At 39.7% G+C, this 18230-nt stretch overlaps 1 long non-coding RNA gene across 1 annotated transcript in view; it reads right to left on the bottom strand.

Annotated features, from left to right (window-relative positions):
* Positions 1-3240: 3240 nt before the first annotated feature.
* The window catches only part of LOC148320917 (uncharacterized), a 42498-nt gene continuing 27508 nt past the window's right edge, over positions 3241-18230 (bottom strand). The window contains exon 4 of the long non-coding RNA XR_015846910.1: positions 3241-3363. This is a non-coding gene — a long non-coding RNA (uncharacterized LOC148320917). The remainder of the gene's footprint in view (positions 3364-18230) is intronic.

Here is an 18230-nt window from a genome sequence, read left to right on the forward strand (position 1 = left end):
AGTGATAAAAATAAATCATTACAAATTAACCATACAAGTAATAGTATGAAAATTAGTTGAAAAGAATCCTGAGGAACTTTGCCTATTTTAATGTAATACAGATATTCATTAGTTTACTGAGGAACGCTTCTGTACTCGCTCCATCTGTCTCACCAAAATAATTACCAGCAGAGAGAGAGAAAAAAAAACACTCAATTTTCCTTCATAGCTTCCTCTAGTGATCTCATTTGCATTTTATAATCCCGCCATCTGTGAAACCAAATACAGAATTATTTGCGCTGTGACCAGCAAAATGAAAGGAGAATAATAATAATATTCAGCCGACGGAAGGAGGGAAGTGAACGTGAAATAATAAATCGTTTGAGTGTTGAGCTTCTCCCAGGAGGAATTACAGTACTGTTTACTCTCAGAGGAAAGTTCAAGTCATTAGCAAGTCTTTGGAAGTAAACCGCCGGCTACCGGGAGCCCGAGATGAAGGCTGTCCGACAGATTGGCGTGAAAATGAAGCACACGCGCAAATAGACAAACGCGCATCCTCAAACCGTAGAGCAGAAGTCAATAGAAATAATTGTCTTATGCATTTTGAGAAGTGGGTAAAACAGTGGAAGAATTCATTCTAATTATTAAAAAAAAAAAAAATCCTCATCATTACTCTGTAGTGTGAGAGCCAAAGAAGCAAATTTAGCAAGCACTTGTTAATAACTATTATTACAACTACAAATGTGTCCATTAAATAATTAATTTATTCTTTAAAATTCTACTGCAGGATTTTTTTTTTTCTAAATTAACTCGTTGACTGCCATTGACGGCTAAAGACGTCATTCTTGTTTACTCGGCTGGGAGTGAATGAGTTAATGAGAAATTTGTCAAATTTAACTGCAACATTCCATTCTCCCAAAACATCATCTGCTGTAAATTAACCTCACCAAAAACTCATTCCGATTGAACGAATTATGCTACGTCAATGTGTGTGAATGTTTGCGAGCCGATGACGGAGATGTACGTTTGCGGGTATTTACGCAGGCTCGGGTCAGCGTTTTGCTTTTTCAGGTGGAAGTGCAGACAGCCGCTGAGGTCAGACGGAGACGCTCCGTCTCCTGGACTCGCTGCTTCCTGTCCTGCGTGGATCTTCCCACTATCAATAATCGGATCCAAATGAAGCCTCCAGACCCGATAGTGCGACTTCTTATCACACCAGAGGGAGTTGCCGAAGGTGGGCCTGTCATTAAAGTACAAAGATGTGCAGATAAACACATATTTGGGGGGGGGGGGTTTATGGTGTTGTATACCTACAGCATTGGTGTCAAACCAAAGGCCTGGGGGCTAGATCGGGGCCCGTGATATCATTTTATGTGGCCCACGAAAGCAAATTTACTTCATGATTTTCACTTCATTAATTTTTTTCTTTTCATTTTGGCAATTCAATTTGTTATTAAAGATATATAATAACACAAAGAGGTTGATAAGTTCGCATATAATGCGAGTCCTGTACTTATTTGTAGACGTTCAAAATTTAATTTTAATTTAATAACTATAATTAAACATGAATTTGATTCGAACATCCAAATAGAATCATCAATTTTGATTGGCCAGTGTGTTAACACTAGGAAGAGTTAATGAATAAATACATTCGCAAATCACAATCGCTGTTTGCAATTTATTTGTCTTTTTTTTTTTTTTTTTTTTTTTTTTAACGCGTGTGTGAGCTGAGATGATCCTCTCCTGGCCTGGTGATGACACAACCCCGTGGGTGGTCTTAATGGTCAACAACTGCCCTCTCAGTTAAGCCGCAGCGAATCACCAAAGGTGACGAGACTCAACAGGCAGCATTGATGAATGCAGAAATTAAACACAGTTGCGATAAAACAAAAATCACCTCGAGTTGATGACTCATCATCTTTTACTCAGAGCGCTGACCGTGAATATTTTTCTCTCCGTGACACCCTCGTGTTGTTTACCCTCAGCCTGTTTCCAAGCGCATCCTGCTCCGTGCCAATCCCTGATGAATGAATGGAGCTAGACACATTAAATCATGTGTGAAATTCTGGCCAGGATTTGTCTTGTGATTAACTGCACATGTGTCATGTCTGCAGCAGAAAGTGGCAGTCGCACAACTCAACGCTGCAAGGAGGTGACTGTTGTCTCTCGTCAATACCAGCTACTTGCGTTGGGAATTTACACCTCCACCATGTGCTGATACAAGAAGGAACAATAAGTAAGCAGAATTTAAACCAGGCGTGGTCAAACTACGGCCCGGGGGCCACATGCGGCCCATTAAACGTTTGAATCCGGCCTGCCGATCTTGAAAAAAATTTAATGAATAAACCTTGTTAATGTTTTATTTTCTAAATACTGTGGTTTTTCACAGACATATATATATATGTTGTTCATTTAAAATTAAATGGCGTTTTTTTCCCACCCCTGATTTAAACCATCATTTGCGTGTGCATGAAGTGTTAAATCAAGCAGCCTGTGGGTAAAAACACTTGGCAGCCTACTCATCATTAACACTAACGTGCCACATTTTAAGCGTGGGTGTCGCTCACGTGAGGTGACAACAATGCAAAACGCATCCTGGTGCACGTTCACGAGCATTGATTGATGATGCATTGCTGACGTTATTCTTCTCCACTGGAGACAGGCGAGACTAATCCGATGTTAGCCGGAGCTTCAACGACATGTTGTCCCGTCAGTCATTCGCTGGATGAGTCCCCGAGGTATGCTGGGAAGACTGCTGTGAGATAGGTGTTGAGTGCAGAGGTCAAAGGTGGCTGGGCATGCAGGATTTAGTGGTAAATATTCAGCGGTGAGGTGTGATTTTCAAATCGAGAGTAGTCCAATTGAACTATGTTTTAATGAGTAAAGGTAATGCATTAACTACAAACTTGGTATTGCTCCCCGTCCGGTTCACAGGCCATGTTGTCTACATGTCACGTCACCTATTGTATCCCAACACTAGTCCCGGAGGACTTTTTAACAAGGCTGGAGGTGGTGAGGGTGGGGTACCTGATATCTGTTGAGCTTTAAGTGGATGCCTCTCAGGTTACGTTCAACAGCGGGTGAGGTTCCTCCATTTTGTTCCCTGCGTTCCCAACAAAGGCTCAATCCATTGGAGGATATTCTGTCAGGCATGAGACGCTGCATGGAAACTGGACACGCCGCTCCCCTCGATCCAGCCTGAAGAGATGAGAACATGGAGGAAGCTCATCTTTCAACTCCCACGTCTCACGCGGGGGCTTACCTGAGACAGCCATGCCCCCCAATCAGGCGTCTTCAAGTGTAACTGATGCAAGATGTCTCCTTCAACTGCAGATTTTTTTTTTTTTTAAGCCACCTTCTATGCATCATATAAAAGACATAATCCTGTTAGAAGAGATTAGAAACATGCAGATTTTCAATATGTAATAAAATGTAAAAAGTCCTAAACTTTTTTTGTGCGTTGTATCATATTGATATATATTATAATTATTATGTAAAGACTGATCACATCAATAATTTTTCACAATAATTAGTAAACAGAAAATGTTAGATTAAATCCATGTGGACATTAAGGCTATTTTTTTCTGGTAAAAAATACCAGATTGAAGAGACAATAGGAGACCAGTTAAGACGCAGATTGCAACATTCAAGTTAAATAATAATTTGCATTGAATGGGAAAATGCTTGGGAATTTGTTAGTTTGCAATTGGCAGTGGGATGCTGCAGTTCATGTCCTATCAAGTTTTGTTTCACAACTATAAAACATAACACAATGCTTTGCTCAAAGAGTCTCTTGTGTTTTATACAAGCCAGTCGTTGGAAAAAAAATGGAAGAAAGAAGACACGGAAAATGACAAATTCCTTTTTCAGATGCAGTCGTTTTATGATTTCAAGAATTTTAAAATAAAAGGTCAGCAAAGCACATGGATGAAATCCCCATAAGAGACTGTTTTGGAAATTGAAAAAAAAAAAAAAAGAAACAGACAACATGCAGTTTATCGGGAAACAAACTCTCTGTTTGGATAATAACAAACGGGTGAAAAGGTGCCACAGGTATGCCAACCTCGTGTAAATTTGATTTGATAACAACCATTGGATAAAAACTAAAATTAAAAAAAAGAAATTTCATTGAAATAAAATAAAAAATATTTAAATTTGCATTTGATAAAACTAACTATAATTTTAGCAAGCTTAGTGGGATCAATTTAAATTGATTTATTTTGACATTTGGTATTTATTTGGATCCATTGCAACTTGTTTTTTGTTTTAAACCATGTACTTGACAAATACTGTAAAACTAATACTAAAACTAATAAAAACTAAAAAGAAGCACTTAAAAAATATATAGTGAACTTGCTCAAAAAAATAAAACTAATTAAAACGAAATAGAGTTTTAAAAACAAAAATAAAATAAAATTAAAAATCTAAACAATTATAACTCTGCTTTCTACTACATGACATTGTGTGCTGATTTCAAAATGTGTGCAAAATAAAGCGTATATTGGAGTTTGAATTCATACTTTCCATCTGTCGCTTTGACATAATTGACTTAATGTAGGACCAAATGAGTCATCAATGACTGGGACGGTTCGAAAAAGAGCTTTTGTGATTGGCAGCTACAAAATAAACTGATTAGCATGTTTTACTGACTCAGGGTTTCCGATGAGGATTTTTTTACATTCTGATCTTTGTTGCTGCTTCTTTCGCCAAATGGTCTCTACAAGGCTACGGCTAACCAGATCAACATCAAGAGGATTAGTCTCCATTAATCACATGAAGTATAGTACAGCAAGTTGGTTTACGATCGTCTTCTCTTACAAATTCAGCGTAACTGTCTCGTCAGCTTACCTAAAACATTTACTGTCTCTTAAAAAGCTAAATAAATTATAATTTCAGCAAAACTGAAATGTGATTTGCGAGCGGGACTATTGAATAGGTTAAACATTTACCATTGTCAACCCGACCGTTTTCTGGGGAAGATCTGGGAGGAAACATTTTGAATGCACACCACTTCGACAATCAAATCTTGGGTGACTTGGATCGGAGGAGAGAAGACCTCTGATTATTTTTGATGCCTTCCTTCTCACAGCGATATCGAAACGACTGGTTGATTAATTTGTAACAAGATTTATAATGGATGACTTAGTCTTAGTATACTTTTTAAACAAAAGTTGTGAAACACTTCCTGCTTCCTTGCAGCTTTTAAATGTTGACAGTTTGTCTTTGTTTCATATGATAATAATAATTAGTGTTGTTCCGATACTACTTTTTGGGTTCCGATACCGATACCGCTATCTAGCTCTGCAGTATCGGCCAATACGATACTGTACCGATACTTTTGAAAATCTTCAATCTGACCACCTAACACCATCACAACATACAAGCTCTGATCACTTTATATCACTTAAGGTTTTCTTTTTCATCTACACTGGGTTATAAGATTACATTTGATTGAAATTCGAAGCATATTTATGTTTAATTGTGTATATGAAAATGCATTTTTTTTAAATCCCCGAATATTTTACATTCCGGACTAATGTACATAGACGCCAGAATATGTCAATAAAATCATTGTCCTAAAGGAAAGCTCAATTTATTAAAAATAGAACTTGGAGTGTTTCAAGCATGATACCAATGTCAATAATTGGTATCGGGACCATACTGGTTGGTACTGATCCGATACCAGTGTTTTAAGGCTGTATCAGTACCGATACCGGTACTGGTATCGCTACCGCTACCGATACTGGTATCGCAACCGCTGCCGATACTGGTATCGCCACCGCTGCCGATACTGGTATCGCCACCGCTGCCTATACTGGTATCGCCACCGCTGCCGATACTGGTATCGCCACCGCTGCCGATACTGGTATCGCCACCGCTACCGATACTGGTATCGCTACCGCTACCGATACTGGTACCGCTACCGATACTGGTATCAACACTAGTAAAAATGATTACATTTAAATTAAAGACACTTCCGATAATGAATGAATCGTACAATCTAATTGCGCTCTAGCAACATTGCCATATGAGGCAGTCTCATTATATTTCACTGAGGTCACTGTCAGTCAGTTGGTTACAGCGTGCACACAAGGAAGCAGGAAGTGTCTCTGTGTGCTTGAAAAGACATTAATTTCAAGCCCGGTTTGAAAATGAAATATTATCATTTTTGGAACGATGAGCCAAAAAAATGTAATTGGAAAGCAATGGGAGCTCTGTAGAAGGAATACAAAAATCACTAAGTGGAAAGCCAGTCCGGACAAGTTAAAAAAACAAAGCATCATCTGTTTGGTTGTTTTGAAGAAATGAGACATAACAACTCCAGGAGGGTGAGGTATGAATCCCTGCGGGATTCCAAATGCTCAACCAGCTCTCTTCTGTTGAAGCTCAAACTAATATTTCATTGATTTTTTTCCTCAGCGCTGTGACAAGGTAGGGAGCAGGTTCAGAAGCCATTGGAGCTCAGACATCAGAGGTCCGACTCAATTGTGGCAGGAGTGGAAAAGGTTTGAGGTTTTCATGCCGGGGAGGGGGGATGCAGTCTGGCAGCGCTTTGCTAACGGGGATCGTCTGGTTCGGAAGCAGCTGCCTTGACCCACTTCTCCTTTGCTTGCGACTCGGGATTTGATGCGCCGAGATGTGCCAAGCAGACGGGAAACAGCTCGAGTTTTTCTTTTTCTAGGGGGGGGGGCGTCTTACATTTTTGGCCTCAACTTGTAGAGAGGCGGTCGAATCAAATGACATCCACAACCTCACATTTGGAGTTTTGTAATTTGCCCTTCAAATGTAATTTAACAGTATGTCTTTTGTGTGCAAATATTGGAGTTGCAATTTACAGTAGTTTGGAATCGCGTTAGTTATGACTATGTGAAACATTTTGCCTCGCTTAGGAAGCTAAATGACGTAACCAAAATCTTGATTTAAAAAAATAAAACAACATGCGGAAATTAAATGCCCCCACAATTTAATTTAAGTAAATGACGATGATGCTCGTCCATTCATCATCATATGATACAAATGTTACAGATTTTTCTTTTTTTTTTTAAACCATATTTTATTGGATCTCACTCATTATATACGTCTGATGTCTATCTAATATGTCCAGTGAACAGAAGTTTTAGTAACATTAACGACCTCATATAATTTCAGTCAATATATTTTACCCCAAACCTATCTAAGGGCATTTGTTATGTGGACCGGGTCCAATTAATTAATTTTTTTAGAGTGCAATCGACAAGACAGTTTTTTTTTTTTTTTGTGACGTCCTGAAAGGAAAGATTCTTTTTATTGTTTATTTTTACTAATATATTTTTACTAATATATTTTTACTAATATATTTTTACTAATATATTTTTACTAATATATTTTTACTAATATATTTTTACTAATATATTTTTACTAATATATTTTTACTAATATATATATATATATAGATATATATATATATATATACACACGACAATAATGATTAACATACTCCTGCCTTAAAATAAACGTGTAAATATGAGTAACAGTAATAAAAAGCTGAAAGCAACAATTAACCAAAACAAAATACCGCAAAAACATTTATAAAGTGCCTGCCTGCACCACAGCGTAGTATTTTTCCAAATCGGATTTGTGTTCTCATCCTTGAGCAATTTTAACAACTCAAAAGACATAACATGTTTCAACACGACTATTCAATTAAATAGCGGAAACTGCCATGATGTCAATGACTGGACGCGTAATGATATCAGTGAACACGTTCATCATCAACAAACTGCAATACCAAACCGAGGTCATGTGAGATTCAACGACAAAACACTTTTTCGAGACAGAAATATGAGTTTCAACAAGCGTCATTAATCGTGTAATTGAAAACTCAAGTCAGGCGTCTCATTTCAACTCATATTCCTGCCGCAAAACAGTCCTTTGTGTTTTCCACCCCCTCAAAAAAAATATTCTATGGCGTTCCCTGTCTGAATGTCCTCAACATTGAGCCATTGACATGGAAATAAAAGCTCAAGTTGCCTGTGTGTTCATTCACTAGCGCTAAAGTGATGCAAACAAACTCGAAGAGCGAAAGGTTAACCTCATTGTTTGGAATCAACAACATCCTGTACTGTATAATCCCTGAAAAGAAGTTTGGATTGGATGTGCGTGTGGTATTACTGTACCACACAGCCTTTGGGCTGTCAGAATGAAATATAGCTAGCTGCCTTCACAGTACAACAAAAAAACAAAAAAAACAAAAAAAAACAAGAAATAGGATACAGGACCTCCCTCCGCATTGGCTCAGAAATAAACCGTTAAAAATGTTTGCGTTGTCGCTATTATTTACGCCATTCCCATTCTAATTAATGCATTCACTGCCATTGACGGATATACAAGTCAAAAAAGTACATTCATTTTAGTGAATGATCCAAGATATTTGGAGTTGAAAGGGAAGATATTTGCTTGGTGTTGAGGCGGAAAACAAGCCATGAGGGGAAAGAAACGTTCACAAGAGTTTATTAAAACAAGATGGAATCATTTGCGGCGTTGCTGTATTGCGCAATACGACAAAATACAAATACTGTTGATGAACTTTTTACAACAATACTGGCCTTCATATGTTACATATGTTGTACATTCAAGTCATGATCAGCTCCGCCATGGTGCGGTTTGGGGAAAAATGATCAGGATTTTGTCTTTTTTTTTTCTTTTTTATTTATTTATTTCAGAGACAATCTAAAAAAAAAAAAACAAATAAATAAAGAAAGAAATAAAATACATTTTCAACTACAGTCCTTTGCTAAAACTGAAAGACTTCCAACATCTGTGGTACCATAAATGTTAATCCTATTGCGCATTGGTCTCCAAACATGGGCTTGCGGACCGGCACTGGGCCACTTCGGACAGGGCCGCATAGATCAAGGAGAAAAAAAAAAAATATTCGAGGCCAAAAAATATTTTATTTTGACGGTTCAAGATGCTAATTGCCTCGGTCAAATTACCTTAATATTAAACACACAAGCTAGCAAAATGGGGGAAAAAAAACAAAAAAACGAGAGTGACTAAAAGGTACATAAAAATACACTGTGGCAAATTCCGCATGAGCAAGTAAGAACTGTATGACACATTAAATGGTGATGAATATATAAGCGTTAATTCAAATCTAAACAACTAACAAATCGGGTGCGGCTTCATTAGCGTTTTAAAGGTCAAACAAACAGCATTCCTCAGGCTTTCAACGCTGTAGGTTTGTTTCTAATGAGACGCGGGGAGGTCTGAGGACGTGGGTGTTGCTGGATGCGGGCAGATTGAGTTGAGCAAGGGAGGGGCATGAGGGGGGGGGGACTCGGGAGAGCTTGATGCAGGCAGGCAGGTTACATCAGGTTAGGAGTAGCGCTGGATCGCCTGCAGCAGCCAGAGGAGGTGGTAACGTGACCTCATTTTTTTTTATTTTTTTTTTATTTATTGCTGCCCTCTGCTCAGGGACCAACTCCCATGAAAGTGCTTTCGCCCCAGGTAGATAAATAGGAAAATAAATGTGTGCAGAATTAGAGGAGCAAAAGCACAGAGTAGTAGTTGCATTGTTGTGTTCGCAATTAAACACATAACCGACACGAAGCTTATTTAAAGTTTAGCGCAACTGTTAAGCTACCTTTGTGGATTTGATATTTTTTTTTATTTTTAATCATTTTTTATTTATTATTTTTTTTTCCTGATTCAACAAAAAAAAATTCTTGAATGCAAATTTAATAATCTTGGGAACTCCGTTCACTATGCATCGTAGCATACTGGTTTCTTCAAAATTAAAAAAAATTTTGAGTCACATGAATACGAAATCAAAGTCACTCGAGTCTTTTGGAGGTTTTAGCCAAGCCAAATTGCCGACGAGAGTCAAGTCACATGACTTAAGTCCCCCCCCCCACCATTGCCATCATATTGCGTTTAAATTAAAATATTATAGACAATTTTATATTCTGTAGTGATATGATCTGGGGTTAAACGTAAAGTGAATGAATTGAGGTTTTCTATTTTATTTTACTGGAAAGGAGTGCATAGAGTATGTCCATGTTGAGCAGGGGTGTGCAAACTTTGTGATTGGCGGGCCACAATGGATTCTATAATTTGACAAAGGGGAACACATGGATGGAGTGTTTTGGTAACCTCACCTCATCGGATAAAAAAATAAATAAATACATTTAATTTTAAATGAAAGTGAACAACAATAAATATGTCTTTGAAAAACCACAGCCTTTAGAAAATAAAACATTCACAAGGTTTATTCATTTCATTTTTTTCAAGTTCGGCGGGCCGGATTAAAACCCTTAGCGGCCGCATGTGGCCCCCGGGCCGTAGTTTGCCCACGCCTGACGTAGAGGGTACGTCACTAACACAAACACCAGGACACGACTCTTTGCCGTGTCAAATCATTTAGTCTACAACAGCAAGTCGCAAACACCCTTCAAGCCATCAACTACTATAAACACCGCCAAACATTCCTTTTGCAGATGAGCTCTGCAGACAAAACAAATGGTAGTTTAAGCAAGGCACATTCTTTCAATGACGGGATGTTCATCTGCTGCCTTCTTTTTTTTTAATGTTTACAGGAAACGTTTGTCTCCGCTGGCAAATGCCGTAAAAATGAGGTTGTCCTTACTTGATGAATATGGTGGGAAAATATTTTTGTATTTTGTTATCGTGCTAAAACACAAAGGTTGTAAAAACGAGGTTGTGATTCATATTCTGGAAAAGGAAGTAAATTGTTGCCTCAGTTAATATTTAATGAGCCATGGAGGGACAATGAATGAAACTTTGCATCTCATTATGGACAAGTCAAGTTAACTACTACAATGAAATATCGGAATTCGGTGATAACACTGAGCCTTGACTTTTGTTTTTTTTTTTTCCTTCCACGTTATTAAATTTGCAGCATGACATTTTTTTTTTTGTTGTTTTGCTGAAGAAACAAATTCAAAAGCACAAACATTCATTTTGATTTGACTCTGTGATAAGCACAGCCCCCGTCGCACATAAATCTGAACAGCTGCGGCTAACATCTGCAGCAGCCCGACACTGTGCTGGGATGGAAGTGTTTGCGAGCCGAAAGTGCTGACCACAAGTTGGCAGGTTTCGTGCATACGTGTGTCACAAAGCGTAGCTTTTTTTTTTTTGTGCATCCACACAGCTCCCTCTAGATGCATAAATATTCTTGTTTATTATTGAGAATAAATCTGTTTTTTATTAATATTTTTGCGTTTCATTGTGCTTGATAATTGTGTGCATGCAATAACAGCTTTTTTTTTTTTTTTTCCCCCATGTCTTTTGAGTTTTCTACACAAAATAAGGGTTACGACCATACAAGGTTTATTCTAAATTTTTTTTCTTTCACCAAATTTCCGCTGAATATTAATTGGACTTCTGATTTCAAATTAAACTTGTAGTCAACTATAATAACAATTGGGTGCAGGAGTAATCTGTACATAAATAATATGATGAGGTGATTACACTAATTATTATAATTGTATTATTTTCACAGTCATTTCACAGGGCCACCAAATATTAGAATATGGTTCCCGGGCCGATAAGGTGCTACATTTTTTTTTTAATGTTTGCATGTTACTATTGACAGCAAACTAAAGAGCCGGAATGACGTAAAATGATCATGAAATCTGGATATTAAAACTCATTCACTGCCATTGACGGATATAGACGTCAAAAAAAGTACATTCATTTTACTTGGGCTGGCAGTGAATGAGTTAAGAGCCTTATATGAATTTGAATCGATTGAGTGTGTTGGAGTAAAGCGCCGCATGATGATTGACAATGACAGATGCACAAACTAGAGTATGTGGAAATAATGAAACCTCTTCAATGAGGCATGATAGCTATTGTGAATGGGGGAATATAAAAAAATCACACTGTACTTTACAACGAGGGTGCTTTTCCCATTCATTTACAACCAGCCGTTTATTCTTATTCTGACTTGTGGTCCGGGCTCATTCACTTTGGTTCATTTTGGAATTCCAAAACTTCAATTCAATAATGTATTATTGTTCAGTAACCTCCTCCTGACCTGAAGTCCTCTGTCAAATTAAAGTAGGCCTTAAATGTCACGGTGACGCGTCATAAAACATAATCGAATGAGACAAATGTTGCTTGTTTTAAGAGCTGACGTGCTAATAAGTGATGACGCGCACCTTCTCGGCTTTTTATTGGATCACCTGCTGCCACTGCATCGAAAGGAAAAAAAGAGCCTGTTCCTTCTCTCACTGTCTCTCATGCTGTCCTATCCACCCACGTCCAACCCCAAATCCAAATGCAAGCCCAGTGCTCGTTTTAGTTTTCAGCCACAGATCCCTGGCGGAGCTTCGTGTTCTCCAAACAACGACCGGAGAGCAATCAGGGCGCTGCAACACGGCCACAATTGGATTTGTTGTGTTGAGCAACGTGCCAGGCCAGACTACACCCTGCTATGAGTGCATTAAGAAACCACTCGTGCCGTCCCACTCGCATTCATCTCCGTCGGTGGAGGAGGCGGGGGAAACACAAATCTATTTTCAGTGTACCAACACGCACGCAAAGAAACAAACAAAAGGCTTGCAACGATGCCCTATTTGGACAAAAGTCGTAGGACACAAATCCGAATACGCTTTCAAATCAGACTGAGAGCAAAAGGTCCGAAAATTAAAACGTTTCAATTTGCGTTGCCACCCCGACAAACGCAATAAAAATGGCATGTTTCATTTTAATTTTCACATTTACTGATGTAATCAATCCCTCAAACCGCTCCTAGTAAAGAAGAGAAGGGAAAAAAATATGGTTAGCGCATTTACAACCATTGACGGCTAAAGACGTCGAAGATCCTTTTTTTTTTTTTTTAACTCGGCTGGTCGTGACACTATTGTCAAAAAAAAAGTACACTGACAGAAACTGACAGTGGGGCTTTTTTTTTTTTTTTTTTGGGATATTGACTGACTGTGTTTTGATACGACCGAGATGTGCAGGTATGACCACGGGTGGTAAAACCAGCGTGAGCATAAAAAGTGATTGATAGAAGGAAGGGGAGGGGGTGAGTCTAGTGCAGTTTGAAGACACTTAAAGTAGGTCATTGGCTGAGGGACCATGCACCGATTTTTTTTTTTATTGTACTTATTTATTTTTTTGCATATTTAGGCTTTACTAAGGCTCTGCCAGTTTTCGCTGCTAACCGAACATTTTAGGCACGTTACGCCGTTATTTATAACATTCCCTTCCAAGAATTCCCTCCCGCGTCGTCACTGCACCACAGAGCACAAAAAGCATGGATGGATACTCACCATAAATAACCGACAGAGCAAAGCCAAAACCACAATGTTTTCTCTCTGTGCTTTTGTTTCAGTGCCTTGGACACCTCGAGCAGAAACTAGACGTCCAAATGTGCTGGATGCATCACACAGGCAGACCAGTCTTTGGCACGCAATCGACTAAATGGAGGACACCGCTATGCAGCTGCGTGGATGATATAGATTTTGAACCCGAATGGAAAAAAAATGTTTAGATGAGAATCTCAACGGAAAAAGCACAAACAAATTTACTGCTCATCTGTTTTCTATCTGAGTTTGTGGTCCGACAATTTAATTGTGAAGCATCCATTGTTTATAGCAATATGTCAACATTGAATTGTAACTACCCAAAAGCTGTGCTCATTTGACTTTGAAGCATGTCACAAATTACATGCCTTGGGGAAAATGGAAAATATTTGCATTTTTGGGGTGATTTTACGTTGGTTTTATGACCCAAGTTTTTTGTTACATGAAATGACGTCAATCGATATTTTATATAACGATTGGGGAAGACATCGCCATTCCAGATCGGTTTTGTCTCGCTCAGGTCGACCAACAAACATCACCTGATTTCAAACCTAATCGACAGATTTTTTTTTTGTTTTTTTTTGTGGCACACAAAAGATGCTCATAATCACATTCATCACCTCAAATGGGGCTTAAAGGCTCTCATTTCTGGCTGCTTTAACACACCCACGGGATTGGTGGCCTGATTAAATCTGCAAACACACCCCATCATGCAAACACACACACACAAGGTTCAATCCGACCCCGAGTGGATGAGGTTAATATGCTCAGTCTGACACCTCAGCGGCTGCACGGATGCCGCATGCTGTTATCCTGGCAGAGAACATCATCGCTGCAGAAATGAGAGTGTCAACACGTAATCAAGCATCCTATCACCCCTCTGGCGATACATTCTGGACGTATTGTCACAAGAATCGTGTTCAGAGCGCGAGTGGCTGATGGGATCAATTTGTGAGAGGATGATGAGGCTTATTGCTCAGTGAAGAAGATGATTGGAAGGAAGAAGCGGGTTCAAGTGGCGCCGATATCACATGTATGATCTGCGCGCCGTTAATTCAAACCTGGGATTTTTTTCAGCCGTCGCGTCGCCGTCGATAACGCTCGGCTGTAAGCGGGGATCAGTATATCATGAATTTTAAAACTTCTCTTGACACTGAAACATTATCCTGCAGTGGCTGCTGACAGAATGATGAACAGTTGGCTCGGCAGCAATACAAGAGCAATGCGCGGGCAAATTACTCACTGGGGAAGAAGGTGTGCAGGCGCTGTGTACAATGAATGAACAAGTGTGAGCCATTAAAAAAAAACAAAACAGAGTGAACATTGAACACCAGAATTTAAAAGAACTTGGCATCCAGTTAAATAAGTAAATCATGTGCACAATGCGCATTTTACGCCGCAATGCAATCTAAGTGCAATACTGTGTATTTACGGCCTTGTTTTTCCAGTCTTCACCTCGATCACTGCCAAGTTGACGGCCAGATAAAAAGATGCCTTTAGCCCCGTACAAGGAGCTATTCAGGTCATTGAAATACTACTGTGAAAATTACATTTAAATGAAACCCGACATGTCAGTCAGATTTGTTAAAGTGGGGCCTCAATGCTCCACTTAATGCTGTTCAGGGCTGTTTTTAGGGTAGCTTACACGGCTGTAGTCAACGCTACGGAAAGTATTACGACAATATAATGTGTTGTGATGGTTGGCGCTATTGTCAAATGAATAAAGTTTTCATGAGCATGCAGTCGTTATTCGCACATTACTAAGAGATAACGGAAACAAAGATGGAGCTAAACCGACGAGCCAAAGTTAGCGACGCGAGGCGACTCGCTTTGATCATCCATACAGTGGGCCGGCGTATTTCACACTCTTAATGTCATATTATTGGCCAGACATTTTAATAACGCCGCATGGTGGATTATTTATAGTCAATAAAGCCTCAGTTAAGTTAGTACAGCGCTAAATCGCCGGCCTTCGCAGGCTTCTCCAAATACGGTGTATTGAAAAGTGAGATCGTTGAGACGAGCTAGCAAAGCACACAACTGATCCCAATCTGGGGGGGTAAAGCTGCAGTTTTTGTCTGACGACCTCCCACTGTCAAGGGAAAAAATTCCGCACTGTTAGCATCACAGCTAGCAAACCTCGAACAGCCAGAGGAACTAAAACGGACCCAACGTGAAACTTTTAACCAAAAGAGTTGGCCTGTTGAGGTATGCCTGATGTTGTCGTAAAAGATAACAGGCCTCAGTTCATCCTCATCTTACTTTGTGATGTCCTTGGAGGGGAGGAGGATCAAACGCACCAAAAGCGCCTCATACGGCTCCCAGGCTAACGGCTTTATGGAGAGATTCAACCAAACTTTTAAAAACAGACAGCGCACATGGCAGACGGCTGCACTGCGGGGGATTGTTGCATCATAGAGCAATGCCACACAACAACTGGCGCCTTAAAGCCCTTCTCATGCTAGGATGGGAAGAAGAAGAGAAAAAAAAGAAGCTAGGCTAACTGTTAGCTTATTTGGAACTACAATGTGGTTCCAAACTTATTTTAATTGTCGGGAATGACTTGGAAGAGGCGTGATACAAAAATTCAACAACCAGTTGTTCCTCTGTTTGCATTCAGGCACCGTGCGAGCTTTGGGGTTACTTGCTAGCTAGCTAGCGATTTGTGAACCGGTTTACGATTGTCGGCCGCGACCATTTTCTGAGAAGAATTAAGAATAATGGATGTCTTAATGAGGCAAACGAAATATATTGACCTCATTTGAGTAACAAAATTGGCTTCAAAATGTTTTGCTTTTGTTTTTCAGCAACCAGAGATGCCAACATTTGCATGGGCTATTTTTGTGACCGGGAATGATACGCGTATTGATCTTGATCTTGATTGACGATACAAACATTTCGATCGACTTATTGTAGCAACCGAGTCTGACATTTCTCAACAGGCCAGTTTTGGATTGGTTTGGTTTTTAACATCAAAATCTCAATTGCAACCTGCATTATCTGCTTGAGGAGATCTCGTTACCAGGCGTTTTAGTTTTTTTTCGTAGTTGTGGGATGTAAATCAGCTCTACTGGAGAGTGAGGCGACCTCTGGCAACAAAACAACATTGTGTCAGAGTTACTCTTCTTCCCCTTTCTTCTGTGTTCTGTGCATTCCTCCGTGCTGCTGCCAGGCCTCGAGGTCGCAGGGCACAAAGACGGAGACACTGGCTGAGGCCTGGTCTGTTTAAACCCACGCAGAGGAGCTAGGCAACACGGGGTAAACGTGGAGGTAAGGGAAGGGGGGGGGCGTTCACATAAATGTGTCTGAGTTGGTTAGAGAGGGAGTTTGTGGAACAGTCTTTCACAGTGAGCAGCAAGGGGGCCACCTTCCACGCACAGAAGAGCCGTTGTCCCCCTGGCTCCGTCCATTAAAACTTTGTTCCCCGCTTCGGCGGTGGCGCGGCTCGCACAGCCCTGTGATCTCCACGTACAACTGCTAGCGCTCACTGTTGAACCTGAGCTCGGCTCTGCGGGAGCACTTATGCAACCCGTACGGCGTTGACACCTGGCGACATGAAAGGCTGGAGGCTCATCTTTCACCCGCGCTATTTCCATGCTTGAAATATGCCATCATAACACCCGCGGACTTATTGCACCCGCCAACTTGCAGCTCATGTAATCTGCTAGGTGCGAGGGTATAAGATACCGCTGCCATGGTGGCTGTTGTCAAGGAGACGGGGGCCCAATACAAATCTTCCACCGGCCGCTGATTGTTTGACTTTGACGAGGTTCAAAAGGAGGATTTCGAGGCTGTAACTCAATCTGGCGGGAGATTGCGCTGCCGCTGGATCTCCGAATTTCCCACTGCGAGCAAATCAAGCATGAGTTGAACACGCCAAAAATGGCACGCCACCGGTGAGCCAGCCCTGAAGAACCGATCCCATCCTGCCTGTTATGGAAACGGGATGACAAACATTTTGCGGCTGTTTTAGTCCCAACGCATCAAACAAACTGCAATGTGTGATGTTTGTCATAGGAAACAGGTGCTCAAAGGCACTTAATCACATAGGCCGTAGACAGAAAAGAATAGCGGCGGTACCCACTTGAATGGGCTGCAGCTGCACAGCACATGCAGCATAAACAAGCTTGGGAGTACCTTGCACGGCACATTCATGTGAGGATATGACTCCTCACCACAGACAATGAGAGCCGTTAACAGCCCATGGCTGTGAGAAATGAGCCAGCACACATCAGAGAGTTGTGGAAGCGCAGGTGAGTTCTTCTCTTTGAAAATTGTGATTGCAGGCAAACAGCATCGTCACAATTTTTTTTTTTTTTTTTTGTCTTTTATCAAGTTCATATTTTCATCATAAACTCTTGACTAATTGTAATGCATTAATGAGCTTAGCTATGTGACACTAGAGAGAAAAAGGTCATTTGCTTTAAATATTAAACAGTTTGCGTGGATGAAAATGCTATGTGCATAATTCATTATATCATAAACTTTATATGTAGTACAAGTAGTAATTATATTTATTGCCTTTTTTCAGTGAGCTACTAATCAAAGTTATATAATACTGAGTGTCATAAGAATGTGTCAATTTTTTTTTATATATAAACTTTATTGAGCCAATTAAAAAAAAAAAAAGAGTACAACAATATCACACATTCAGTTACAAATATTTAAATATCTAATTAAAAAAATACATGATATCAGGAAATCCAATTAGTAGATGCATTGGGATATTACTATTAAATAAAATCGTCCCAGAAAAAAAGGATAAAAAACGTAAAAATTAATGCACAGCCAAACAGCCTGAATATTTGTAACTAAAATAGTCAATCATATTCCTGGTCTTACTGTCAATTAATTTGATAAAGTTAAATACAGATTTCAACTCCAACAGGAAAGGTACAAATCTGGGAGGGGATTTTAAAAAAATCAGTTTGT

The sequence above is a fragment of the Idiotropiscis lumnitzeri genome, chromosome 16, assembly GCF_059441095.1.
Source record: "Idiotropiscis lumnitzeri isolate Australia: NSW breed Sydney's pygmy pipehorse chromosome 16, RoL_Ilum_1.0, whole genome shotgun sequence".
NCBI classification, from domain to species: Eukaryota; Metazoa; Chordata; class Actinopteri; order Syngnathiformes; family Syngnathidae; genus Idiotropiscis; species Idiotropiscis lumnitzeri.